Genomic DNA, 14009 nt, shown 5'->3' with positions numbered 1-14009 from the left:
GTAATGTAGCTCTTTCCTGTATTTCTAGATCTGATAGCTGAGACATTTAAACTATCTTCACCCCTGCTGCCAATACCTGCTCACTCTTTCTATATGGACAGTAAAAGATCCTAATAACTGGAGGTGTTGCCTCTGGAGGCAGTCCTAAAATCTCGGTAAGATATTTTTTTGAAAAGATGTATTGGAGAGGAACAAGGAATTATGGGCTGAAAGAGTTTCCCTTCTCCAGGGGATAAGAAGGCAGGCACCAGGAAGTTAGAGAGGCCCAAAGTTGTCCACAGAAGCCAAGACTAGCCTAGGGTACATTGAGTTTGAATGCTGTACTGCTAAGGTAAGCAGGATTTTTTCATCTTTCTTTCCTTTCTCTGCTCTAGAAGGGAGATCATTTCCTCCTCTTCCCCAAACATGGAAAATAAAGCAGGATTCTTTTATTCCCTCATATTGCCATATCTTTTTAATTTAATTGGAACAAATACTGAAAGCCCTGTTCACAGGGAAGCAGCAACTACATACAGTAGCACCAAACAAAATGACCTAGTAGCCAGCAATAGAAAGCATTGACCTAAATAAACTAGGCAGTACAACTGGTCATGACCAAGCCATCTTCCCTGACCCCATTGATGCTTAAAATGACCATGGGAGAAGACTTGGATTATTTCTTAAGGAATTTTGAATGAATCACCCAACTGGTAGCCTGGCCAAAAAGAGACCTGGACTACTTATCTAGGTAACCTTGCAGCAGTCAAGTTACCTTCCAGGCATCAACCCGCATGGTAGAGCAAGCTATGAAGCAGTTAAAGCGCCAGTCCTCAAAAGAGTGGGCGTTACTCCAGAAGCATGCTGGCAATGATTCAGGAATGGGAGACTCCCTGGGAACTCTTCCATAGATTAAAGAATCTTGAATGTAGATGGCTGCAAATGGAAGGAAAATCCAGCCCAGAAGTCACCAACATTCTCCTCCTAGAACAATGCATAGAGGCCTTACACCCATCTATGTGACAGTGGGTACACCAACACTCCAAGATCACTTTTCAATCTGCCATATAAATTGCTGACACTTATTATCAAGCACAGTTAGCAGCAGGAACATTCTTGCATACAGGAAAAGTGATATTCTCTGGTAGACCAATGGCCCCATGAAGCAGTTTTCTCAAGGGCTGGGGCATCGAACTCCTAAAGCCAAAACTCTGCGATGGAACTCAGATGGGGACCACCTTGAGCTTCTACTGCAACCATAAGTTCCAGAATATTTGGCATATTTTAACTATAGGAAATGGGCTCATTTTACCAAGCATTTTATGGATGTTCATCTGATGATCCCATCAGTTCCAGACTTGGGAGTCCAGAGTGGCAGAGTCCCATAGGCTGAAAAGGAAGAGCCAACAATTCCAAACCCAGCCTGCTCTAATTGTGGCCAGAAGGAGCCATGACCAAGGACTGTCCCTGGCTTGAGGATGAAGAATGGGAATGCAATCTTGTGAAGCATTCCACTTGAAATTTTGTAGATATTCCTCACTTGGATCTCAATGGTTTGATAACTCCAGTACTAATAGATGAAATCTCTACCCAAGTCTTCATGGCTTCAGGGAGCAGTAAAACATTTATTAGGAAGGAACTAGCCCAGATAAATAAGGACCATAAGAAAAGTGCAATGGTTGCCTGTGTACATGGGGATCAACAACAATATCCAACAGGACAAGTTGTTTTGAAAACACCAGCTGGAGAAGCCAACATAGAAGTAGGAATACTTCCACATATTCAATTCCCCATTGTTCTAGGATGAAACTATCTCCACTTCAAGATTCTCATGACCCATCACTCTAGATCAGAATAAAGCAACCATACATTTAAAAACCAAGAATGAAAAGACCAAGGAGGAAAGAATGAAGAAAGAAACTTAGCTATTTCCATTGTTTAGAGACTGGTATAGAGAATAACCCACCAAAAGGACACAAAACGGTTAACTGAATCAGAGACAGAAGTATCATAGGGTCTTCAAGTCTGTCGCATATATCCAAGGATATGCAGAAGATAGGGAACCCATTGTTCCCTCAAACATCAGGGGGGAAAACAAGTCCCATTCCAGGAATCTGGTAAAAACAAGTGCTTACCATAAGAAGGGTGAGCTGAGGGGGGGTATGTGACAGAGTATATAGACAGAATCCCCAGAATGCCTTAAAGAACCAGTTCCAGTAATCTGGACTGGTCCATCTTAAGAAACAGCCTAGCAGACTGTATTATGAGCTGAAGGGAGTTGTTTTTTTTCCACCAGGAGATAAAAAGGCAGAATCCAAGAGGTTAGAAAGGTCCCAGGGTGTCCAGGAAAGCCAAGCTTAGCCTAGGACACATAGGGGTAGATTTTAAAAAATTGTGCGATCGCGTACTTTTGTTCGCGCATCAGGCGCGAACAAAAGTACACTGGATTTTATAAGATACGCGGGTAGCCGCGCGTATCTTATACAATCCGGGGTCGGCACGCACAAGGGGGTGCACATTTGTGCAACCTGTGAGCGCCGAGCCCAGCGCGCTGCCTGTTCCCTCCGAGGCCACTTCCAATTTCGGAGCGGCCTCGGAGGGAACTTTCCTTTGCCCTCCCCCCACCTTCCCCTCCCTTCCCCTACCTAACCCACCCCCCCCCGGCCCTATCTAACCCCCCCCCTTAACTTTGTTGGCAGATTTACGCCTGCTAAAAGCAGACGTAAATCTGCGCGCGCCAGCGGGCTGCTGGCGCGCCATCATCCGACCCAGGGGCTGGTACGGAGGCTTCGACCATGCCCCCAGGCCGGCGCCACGCCCCTGGGCCCGCCCCCGAAACACCGCGGCACGCCCCCGAAATGCCACGTCGTTTCGGGAACGCCCCCTCCCCGCCCCTTTTATGAAGCCCCGGGACTTACGCGCATCCCGGGGCTCTGCGCGCGCCGGCGGCCTATGCAAAATAGGTGCGCCGGTGTGCAGGGCATTTAAAATCTGCCCCATAATGTTTGAATGCTGTACAGACTGCAAAGGTAAGCTGTTCCTGTCTGTCATTTTGCTGAATAATAAAAGTGGTGTGGAGAGTTGTCCATAGTCATCTGCCTTGTCTTCTGATGCAAGTATTAAACCTTGATTGCTTGCAGGGCCCCACAGGAGGAATTTCAAACATCATGTTGACACTTCCACTGGTTATTCCCCGGGCTACTTCCATGACCTGCTGTTCCTCCTCAGAGGCCCCATTCCTCTCTCCTCCAGATGGTCCTTCTGCTGCTATGTCACCTTTTGAAATACAATTGGATTGACCATACATAGAAATAAGGAAACATAGAGATATGATGACATAAAAATACCATCTAGTCTTCCCATCCACCCAATTAATTTAATTTTATAATTTCTATCACTTCCTTAGAGATTCTCTGTTATTTATCTCATGCTTTCTTGAATTCAGATACTTTTGCCTCCACCACCTCCACTGGGCGGCCATTCCATGCATCCCCCACCATCTCTGTAAAAAAAAATATTTCCTAAGATTATTTCACTCTCATCCCATGTCCTCTCATTCTAGAGCCTCCTTCCTGTTATAGAAACATAGAAACATAGAAATGACGGCAGAAGAAGACCAAATGGCCCATCCAGTCTGCCCAGCAAGCTTCACACACTTTTTTCTCTCATACTTATCTGTTTCTCTTAGCTCTTGGTTCTATTTCCCTTCCACCCCCACCATTAATGTAGAAAGCAGTGATGGAGCTGCATCCAAGTGAATATCTAGCTGATAAGTTAGGGGTAGTAGGGGTAGTAACCGCCGCAATAAGCAAGCTACACCCATGCTTATTTGTTTTACCCAGACTATGTTATACAGCCCTTATTGGTTGTTTTTCTTCTCCCCTGCTGTTGAAGCAGGGAGCTATGCTGGATATGCTTGAAGTATCAGTTTATTCTTCTCCCATGCTGTTGAAGCAGAGAGCCATGCTGGATATGCATCGAAAGTGAAGTATCAGGCACATTTGGTTTGGGGTAGTAACCGCCGTAACAAGCCAGCTACTCCCCGCTTTGTGAGTGCGAACCCTTTTTTCTTCTCCCCTGCCGTTGAAGCAGAGAGCTCTGCTGGATGTGTGTAGTATCAGTTTTTTTCTTCTCCCCTGCCGTTGAAGCAGAGAACTATGCTGTATTTGCATAGAAATTGAAGTAACAGGCTTATTTGGTTTGGGGTAGTAACCGCCGTAACAAGCCAGCTACTCCCCCCTTTGTGAGTGCAGATCCTTTATTCCACATTTCCTCTTGCTGTTGAAGCTAGAATGATGTTGGAGTCACAGTAAGCATGTGTACGTTTATTGAATAAGGGTATTGTCTCCAGGCATTAGCCATCATTCTGGCGAGTCACCCACTCTTCATTGGTGGCCTCTTGACTTTATGGATCCACAGTGTTTATCCCACGCCCCTTTGAAGTCCTTCACAGTTCTGGTCTTCACCACATCCTCCGGAAGGGCATTCCAGGCATCCACCACCCTTTCTGTGAAGAAATACTTCCTAACATTGGTTCTGAATCTTCCTCCCTGGAGCTTCAAATCATGACGCCTGGTTCTGCTGATTTTTTTCCTACGGAAAAGGTTTGTCGTTGTCTTTGGATCATTAAAACCTTTCAAGTATCTGAAAGTCTGTATCATATCGCCTCTGCTCCTCCTTTCCTCCAGGGTGTACATATTTAGATTCTTCAATCTCTCCTCGTACGTCATCCGATGAAGATCCTCCACCTTCCTGGTCGCCCTTGTCTGTACCGCTTCCATCTTGTCTTTGTCTTTTTGTAGATACGGTCTCCAGAACTGAACACAGTACTCCAGGTGAGGCCTCACCAAGGACCTGTACAAGGGAATAATCACTTCCCTTTTCTTACTCGATATTCCTCTCTCTATGCAGCCCAGCATTCTTCTGGCTTTTGCTATAGCCTTGTCGCATTGTTTCACAGACTTCATATCATTTGACACTATCACCCCAAGGTCCCTCTCCTGCTCCGTGCACATCAGCCATTCCCCCCCCATCGAATACAGTTCATTCGGGTTTCCACTCCCCATATGCATGACTTTGCACTTCTTGGCATTGAATCTCAGCTGCCATATCTTTGACCACTCCTCCAGTTTCCTTAGATCCCGTCTCATTCTCTCCACTCCTTCCGGCGTGTCCACTCTGTTGCAGATCTTAGTGTCATCCGCGAAAAGACAAACCTTGCCTTCTATCCCGTCCGCAATGTCGCTCACAAAGATATTGAACAGGACCGGTCCCAACACCGATCCTTGCGGTACACCACTTAAAACCGCTCTCTCTTCAGAGAAGGTTCCATTTACCATCACACATTGTCTTCTGTCCGTCAACCAATTTGCAATCCAGGTCACCACCTCGGCACTCACTCCCAAGCTTCTCGTTTTATTCACCAGTCTCCTGTGCGGAACCGTGTCAAAAGCTTTGCTGAAATCCAAGTATATGATATTGAGCGCTCTTCCTCGATCCAATTCCTTGGTTACCCAGTCAAAAAAGTCAATCAGATTTGTCTGACAGGATCTTCCCCTGGTGAATCCATGTTGCCTCTGGTCCATCAGTTCTCCGGACTGTAGATAGTTCACTATTCTCTCTTTCAGCAGTGACTCCATTACTTTTCCCACCACCGAAGTGAGGCTGACTGGTCTGTAGTTGCCAGCCTCCTCCCTGTTCCCACTCTTGTGAAGCGGGACCACCACCGCTCTTCTCCAATCACTCGGCACCACTCCCGTTTCTAGGGATCTATTGAACAGGTCACACAGTGGAGCCGCAAGAACATCTCTGAGCTCCCTCAATATCCTTGGATGAATCCCATCAGGCCCCATGGCTTTGTCCACTTTCAGGTTCTTTAGCTCTTCCCACACATTTTCTACTGTAAAAGGATTTTCATCTATTCCACTTCCCACCAGTTTTTTGTTGTGTAGAGATGGTCCTTCTCCAGGGTCTTCTTTAGTGAACACAGAGCTGAAGTATTCGTTTAATATTTCTGCCATTTCTTCGTCTCCCTCCACACATTGATCATTACCACCTTTCAATTTCACTATACCACTTTGGATCTTTCTCTTTTCGCTGATGTATCTGAAAAATGTTTTGTCACCATTTTTTATCTCCTTGGCAATCCTCTCTTCTGCTTGACTTTTTGCCAACTTGATTAATTTCTTTGTCTCCCTCAGTTGATACAAATATTCTTCTTTGTGTTCCTCCCTTTGGGATCTTTTATATGTCTTGAATGCTGTTCTTTTAGCTTTAATTTTGTCCGTCACCTCCTTTGAGAACCAGATAGGTTTCAATTTTCTTTTGCTTTTCTTTACATTTCTAACGTATAGAGCAGTTGCCTTGGCGATTGCTCCTTTTAGATTGGTCCACTGCTGATCCACATCTCTCTCGTTCTCCCATCCTTTAAGTTCTTCCTCCAGGTACTTCCCCATTTCCTCAAAGTCTGTGTTTTTGAACTGTAAAACTCGGGTCTTTGTGGTTCTTTTCCCTATTCTTTTAGTGATATTAAACCATACCGTTCGATGATCACTGCTGCTGAGGTGGGCGCCCACCTGGACATCTGAGACATTATCTGCATTATTGAGCAATAAGTCGAGTATAGCACCTTCTCTGGTGGGTTCCAACACCATTTGTTTGAACAAAGATACTTGCATGGCATCCACTATCGCTCTGCTATTTTTAGTTTCTGCAGATGGGATTTTCCAGTCTACATCTGGCATATTAAAGTCACCCACGATCACCACTTCTCCCTTCTTACCTATCTTATGGATGTCTTCAACCAGGTCTCTGTCCAGCTCTTCCTTTTGGTTTGGAGGCCTGTAAACCACTCCAATATAAATGGACGCTCCGTCATCTTTTTTTAGGTCGAGCCATAGAGCTTCTTCCTTACCCCAACTTCCTTGTAGCTCAGATGCTTGGATGTTGTTTCTGACATAAAGAGCCACACCTCCCCCTTTTCTATCCTTTCTGTCCTTCCTTAACAAGTTATAGCCTGGTATTGTTGTATCCCAATCATGAGATTCTGTGAACCATGTCTCTGTGATAGCAACAATGTCCAATTCTGCCTCAGCCATTAGGGCCTGCAGATCTGGGATTTTATTTCCCAAACTATGAGCATTTGTGGTCATAGCCTTCCAGGTACTCTCTTTAAGGTTATTGCTTTTCCTGGACTCCTTATAAGATATTAGTTGAGATTTGCTATTCACTTCACTCTCTCTTTTTTTAGTTGTGCCTCTGTTGACAGAGTTATTCATCTGAATTAGATTTTTCTTTTGGTTATGGATCTTGAAATACTGCATGCATTGTGTTTTTTCTCTCATTTCTGGTAACACTTCAATGTTTTTCTGAAGAACTTCTTCAGTTTTTAATATAGAGATGGCTTGTTCTTTTTGCATTTGGTACATTGTGTGTCTCCTCATCACAGGTCTAATTCTACCTGAGCCCACTGTATTCCTGGATTTTAAAGAACTTAATGACCTGTTTGAGTGGGGGGGTGTACCTGTTGGCTGCCCATCTGTCAAGAATGGGTGACTGTGGGTCCTACCTGAGCCTAATGAATCTCCTTTTCTTGACTCCTGGTTTTTTTGTGGTGTTGGGAAATTATGTTCTGAGTAATGCAATGAGGGTGTATTACTTTTAATTGAAGCTAATTGATCTTTAATCTCAGTCAGCTCCTTTTTCAAGGAAGAGAGTTGTGCACAAATTGGGCAAGCTCTAAGTGTCCAGATGATTTCCCTCAGAATAAAGGCTCCACAGCAGTTACATTGGATAGTCCTCATCATGGGAATTTGTGAATTGTATTTTCTTGACTTTTACCAATGCACTAATTTATCTCGCCACCAATGGTACTTTAGGCAGTCTTTATTAGAAAACAAGCCCCAGGGGTGGGTGGCTAGAGGGGCAGGGTGGGAGGGAGTCAAACAGGTAAGCCTGGGACAAGCTGGGTTAAGCAGGGCACTTCTGGACGGCTCCTTGCTTTTGGTCAATTGTTTTAAAAAACAGTCTTTATGCCCCAATTTTTGTTTGAACAACTTATTTATGCCAGCTAATTTCAAAACAGAGAGACTTAAACAGTTTACAAGCTGGAGAGCGATTTGGTATGGGGGGTGGGGTTTTTTTTGGTTTTTTTTCTTTTTTCAACTTATGCAGCAGACAGCGAAATTAACTTACTATCAAGAACTGAAACACACACTATAATTAAAATTAAAACACACAAGAATTAAGAACAGAAGCTTTCTACACAAATTCTAAGCAACAGCAGAAATACTTAGCTCAATGCAATATACACTGCCTCCAAGAGAACACACTAACGTGTGCCCAGGACCACAATGGCTCTCCTGCTCAAGGTCTGAGACACAATGGCTCTCCTGCTCGAGGTCTGAGACACACCCAATTCAGTTAGATTAAGTCACTTCTGGACGGCTCCTTGCTTTGGTCAATTGTTTTAAAAAACAATTGAAAGAGACTCGCCAACTATGCATGGAAATCTTTGAGATATTTAAATGTCTCAATCATATTTCCCCTATCTTGCCTTTCCTCTAGGGTATACATGTTTAGATCTTTAAGTATGTCCCCATATGCTTTAGATAGAAACCCACTGACTATTTCAGTAGCCACCCTCTGGACTGACTTCATCCTGTTTCACCGGCACTCAGCACACTTTCCTACACTGTGAGCAATCCTGTCTTACCCTGCTGCCATCTGAATGCAGGCAGTGAAGTTCCAGCAACTCAGTAGGCCTTGCCTCAACCTTCTTCATACCCTACTAGACCAGGGAAAGTGATATTTTGCTGGACCAGAGGGAATCGCACAGGATCTGAGCCTGAACTTTCCCTTTGTGTTTAGATGGTATTATTACTAGAGAGAAAGCACCAGTATGAGGGAACTGTCTGCCACCATCTTGAAGCTGCTAATTTATAAAGCCAGCTTACATTTTACAGCTCTTATAGGCCCCAAGGTGGGAAACCAGCTGTGACGCAAAACGATGACATCAGCGTGGGCTGGGGATTTAAACCCCAGCCATGCTCCTAGATGCTACCTCAGCAAAGGGTCCTCCTGTATTGCAGTGTGTGTTGCTACATCTCTCTGTACCTTTCTCCTTGTTGTCTTTCCATGCCTCATTTCATTCTCATCTAGCTTCCTTGTCTCCTGCCTTGCCCCTCCTCTCTGTTACATTGCCCTGTCTGCCTACCAGTGTCATAGTCCCCTGTGTCTTGTCTTATGTCTGTCTGTCTCTGCCTGACTCCTTGTTCTGACCCCTGCTATGGATAGTGACTACTCTTCTGGAATGCTGCCTATCCTGACCCTAGCTTGAACCTCGACCTGCCTTCTTGTCCCGACCTTGGCCTGGACCCAGATACTGATTGCTTGGCCTGGACCCAGATACCAATTGCTCTACAATCCCTGACCACTACTCCCATCTAGACTACATCTGACCATTACTTGCAGGACTCTCAGCTAAGCCCTGTCTGCCCCTGAAACCCAAAGGCTCAACCTGCGAGGAACGGAGTTGGTATAGGTGAAACCCCAGCTCCAGTCCTAGCAAGAGTTAGTCCACCATCTGTCAGCATGGGCCTAGTAGGTGCACTTCAGAGGCTGTTTCAACCATACTACAGTCCAAGGGCTCACAACTGTGACAAATGTTTTACAATGTTTTCCATTGCTTGTTGTTTGTTTTGTTTATTTGTAGTTTCATGTTGCTGATGTTACTTTGTAGCTCATCCAGAGTGTCTTTGGACAAATGAGCATCTGATAAATATAACAGAATAAATAAAATAAATAAATATGTGCTATTTTATCCCCCTCAGCCATCTACGTACAAAGCAGATTTGCTCATTAAAGGGATAATTTTGTAACACTGAGCATGAGTTAGCTGGGAAATATGGGCATAAGTTACATCAGTGTTCAATGCAGCCTTACATACATAAATCCATTATGAAAATGATCCTAGCAAAACTATCGCCTGAAATTTAAAAGGCCTGTGTGCGCAAATACCTGGGAGATATGAGCGTGACAGGGCTGTGCGTGTGCCAGGCCTTCCAAAAGGGGTGGTTCAGGGGGCGGGGAGGGGTGGAGCAGTGGCGGGCTAGCTGGCTGGGACAGCACCATTAGATACTGTCCCGGGGAAGTGCACACTGGAAGCTATACGGCGTGCAGAATTTACTTCATTTATTCAGATGAAGTAAGTTCTGAAATAAAAAAAAAAGGCAGGGAGAGGGGTTTTAGGGGTCAGGGAGGAGAGGAGAGGAGAGGGAAAAGGGAGGCAGAGTAGGAAGGGGTATAAGGAAGTTCCCTCCCAGTCCGAACTGGGAACTGGCCGATCATGTCACCGTGCATATTTTTCAAAAATTCCCCCCTCCACGCGTGCGACTGGTCACCAGTTCCACACATGCACGTGTGGATATTAAAATCCGGCACATGTGCACACGGGAATCATATTTTATAACATGCGCGTGATGACGTGCTCATATTGTAAAATAGCCACGTCCATGTCCCCAAGCCGGGAACTGTGTGCACATGGACGCATTCACATGGGTTTTAAAATCAACCCTTCTGTGCACATAATTATACCTGCTATTGGGTCAACGTAATTTTGCCAAGATAATTTACATGCGTACTTTTTAAAGGTATATACGGTATATAAGTCCCAGTCTCATCCAGATTCCACTTTCTGGAATGCTTCTCCCCTATGCATGTAAAAGTTCATGTGTACAGTGTGTGTGCGCATAATTTTACATGTGCACTGAGTGAGTGCACACATTTCTAAAAGGCTATTTTGTGGGTAAAGCACTATTTTACCCACAGAAATCCCTTTGAAAATTACCTTCCCTTTCTGTCCCTCTTTTTCTCAGTCAGGATGGGTGAAAAGTTAGAGCCAATTACTATTCCAGAAGTCCATTACTAGCTCGAGGAACGAAATGTATTACATTCATCATGCATGTATCCTCTTATTACCCTAACTAACTGTCAAAACGACTAGCGAAAATATACAAAGGACTCATATCCTGGACTGTTATCACTTTGACTTCATTAAATTACAATCATTGTTTATTCAAATGTGCATATTTTAAGAATAGGTCCTGACATTTTTCAATAGAAAGCATAGTTATATAAATGTATTAACTTATTCACATTTGCAATCAAACTTTTGTATGACTGAAGCATCTGTGCTCAGAACTGCAGAATGTTAAGATACAAGCACAGGGTTTGGCGTTCAGATTTATAAGTAGGGGATAGCCTATGGTGGCCATCAGATCAACATATAAAAGAGCAATATTTGTGAACAGAAATCTTTTATTGACATATCATCCAGTATGAGATAAACAAATGGCTCATTTGTTGTTTGAGATATTCAGAGAAAGCGTCAGTGGTGGTTTCTATCATATCCTGTCATGGCACTCAGTATTTAGAGGAATGCCCTGTTTTGTATTTTTAAGAGGTCACAACGTTAAAGAATTTGCAACACAGGCAGCATTATTTATACAGACTGGTGATCAACAGTCATGAAAAAGGGGTCATTTTCCATGTGGCGCATGTTCACATTGTAGAAAGACCACTGCGGTTTACAGAATAAATAATTCTTTACCCTGATCGAAATGTAAAATTAATAAGTAGCACTGTATCACAGTGTGGGTGGTATGTCCATGTTTATTATTGTATGTGGGCTGCATGAAGAGATCAGTGAGAACATGCTAGAATAAACATCAAAGCTGTGTTACTACCAAAAAAAAATCAGTGCTCCGATGGTACAACATTGCATTGATCATGCACATGAATATATAGAACTAAAAAGGATTGTCATTGAACAGGTATTAGCATCATGGAGAGGGAAAAACTGAGAGGCAAGACTGAATGAAAGAGAACAATTTTGGATTTATAATCTTTAGTTTAACTACTGGGTTTATATATGCAGGTTGAATGGTACTCATTGTTTTAAGAGTTCAATAATATGCTTACCATGTAATTATTCAAAGATGTAGTGTGGGACTAAGTAGACAATTCAGCCTATGAAATGACAACACAATGATTGGAGCCATTGTATGAACACATATATTTTAAACATCTTGTCTGTCAATCTGCTCATAGGAACACTGTCAATGGATAGTGAAGTGTAATCTTCCTGATTCAGGAAATCTCAAGATTTTGAAAAACAGACCCGTGTCTGCGTGTTCTTCTAAGTTTCACAAACTTTTAATTGTAAATGTGAAAAAGTAAAGACATGAATATAAAGTATTTTTGTTTTGAAAATTTAATAATCTATGTTTATAATACGGACGTTTGAATAAACAACTGTTATTGTTTAATGAGGTCACAGTGATAACAGCCCAGGATATTAAAGTCCTTTTTTTTTATATCCCTCCTAAAATTGTTTTGTTTTGACAGCAGGTAACGGTAATAAGAAGATGCATGCATAGTTGATGGCAACATTATTAATGAATGAAGATAAACAGAGTGACAAATTCCCTACCTCAGTAACAGCATAAAGATCTTCACCGCTGGGGAGGGTTGATATGGACAGCATGTAGCTTGTCCTGCGTCTTACCAATCTCATGCAGATGAGTATGACTTTCAGCTCATTCAGGTAACCTCATTGCTTGAGTATCTTCATTTTTCCATGCCTCCCAGAGGTAATGCAGCGCCTTTTGGGAACATTTCTATGTTGGCCTTCAGTAACGATGCTAATAGAAGAGAGCAGAACAGCTTTAATTTCAGAGTGCCAGCAGCAAAATTGCTTTTCAGAGATAGTTACCAGATTTTATTAACTGCTTATCTGAAAGAGCTGATGAATAGCCTGAACAAGTGGTAAAACTTTTAACTAGACACTTTTCCAGCTATAACACTTCTTCTGTAAGCAAAGAGTCCAAAACAAGTGCTGCACTTTGCAGAAGTTGGGAAATACAATAGCCCTAGTACAAACATCTATTTTGTCATGATAATGAATGGAATTATACTCAGATTTTTCACGAGTTGTTATTACTTTATTTATTTGTTTAGTTATATTTGTGACAAGGAAGCTAAGTCGCCCATTTGACATTTTGTGTGAATGGATGGCAAATGCAAACAAGTGGGTTTTCAATCCAGGCCTAAAGTAAATCAGAGACCCAAGGCTTTCTGAGGATCTTCTGCTTTTGCTTTGGGCTAATGATTCTTGGAGAATATATGAGCACTGGGCAAGTTGACGAAATAGATATTATTTCATATTATCTTTTCTACACACCTTTCAATGACTAAAGGAACTGATTTGAAGTGTTTACCAGCTGCAATTATGCAAATGCATGGAATTTGATAAGCTGAACAGCAGTATTGGAAGTCTCTCTAGAAGGACTAATCTTTTTATGGTGCTATCTTTTCCTTTCCTGTCCATTCCTCCTCCTCCCTTCCTTCTTATCACCTTTCTTGACAAGTCCCATCCTGAGGGTCAAAATACATTTTCAGAACTTTGCTGACATTTAGAGAGTTGAAGTTCAAATTTTGAGCTTTACCCCAGAACTAATAAATAGGTTCACAAACTTTAAGAGATGTCTTATAAACTTTAAATTTTGAATTTATGCTTCAAAAACATCATTAACCGTCTATGTCAAAAATGTCATTACAGAGCTAGAGTCACGTCTAATCTAATAAAAATGAATTTTCCACGTGACTGATAAAATTCTGCATGTCTGTGACTGGGGATGTGAACTGGCTTTTTGTTAGCTTGCACAGCCTTGATTGGAAAGCATATGATCTATGTAGGAAAATTACATTTTGAAACACATTCTATATTTTCTGACATATGTAATAAATCATTATCCACAAATCCTTGTATTTCTTGAGAAATAGATCTAATAACTTAAAATATTGTGGTAAAGATATGTTCTAGACAAATCCATGCAGAATGCCTACCTTCATAGTTTAAAACTTTACAGCTTGTAGGTTGCATACATGGATTTATATAAATAATGATATGATCTGATGGATAATAATACTATGGGCCAGATTTTAAGAGGTACGTGCGGGCGTACATTTGTGCG

The sequence above is a fragment of the Rhinatrema bivittatum genome, chromosome 1, assembly GCF_901001135.1.
Source record: "Rhinatrema bivittatum chromosome 1, aRhiBiv1.1, whole genome shotgun sequence".
Lineage (NCBI taxonomy): Eukaryota > Metazoa > Chordata > Amphibia > Gymnophiona > Rhinatrematidae > Rhinatrema > Rhinatrema bivittatum.
Note: the sequence above shows the minus strand (reverse complement) of the source record.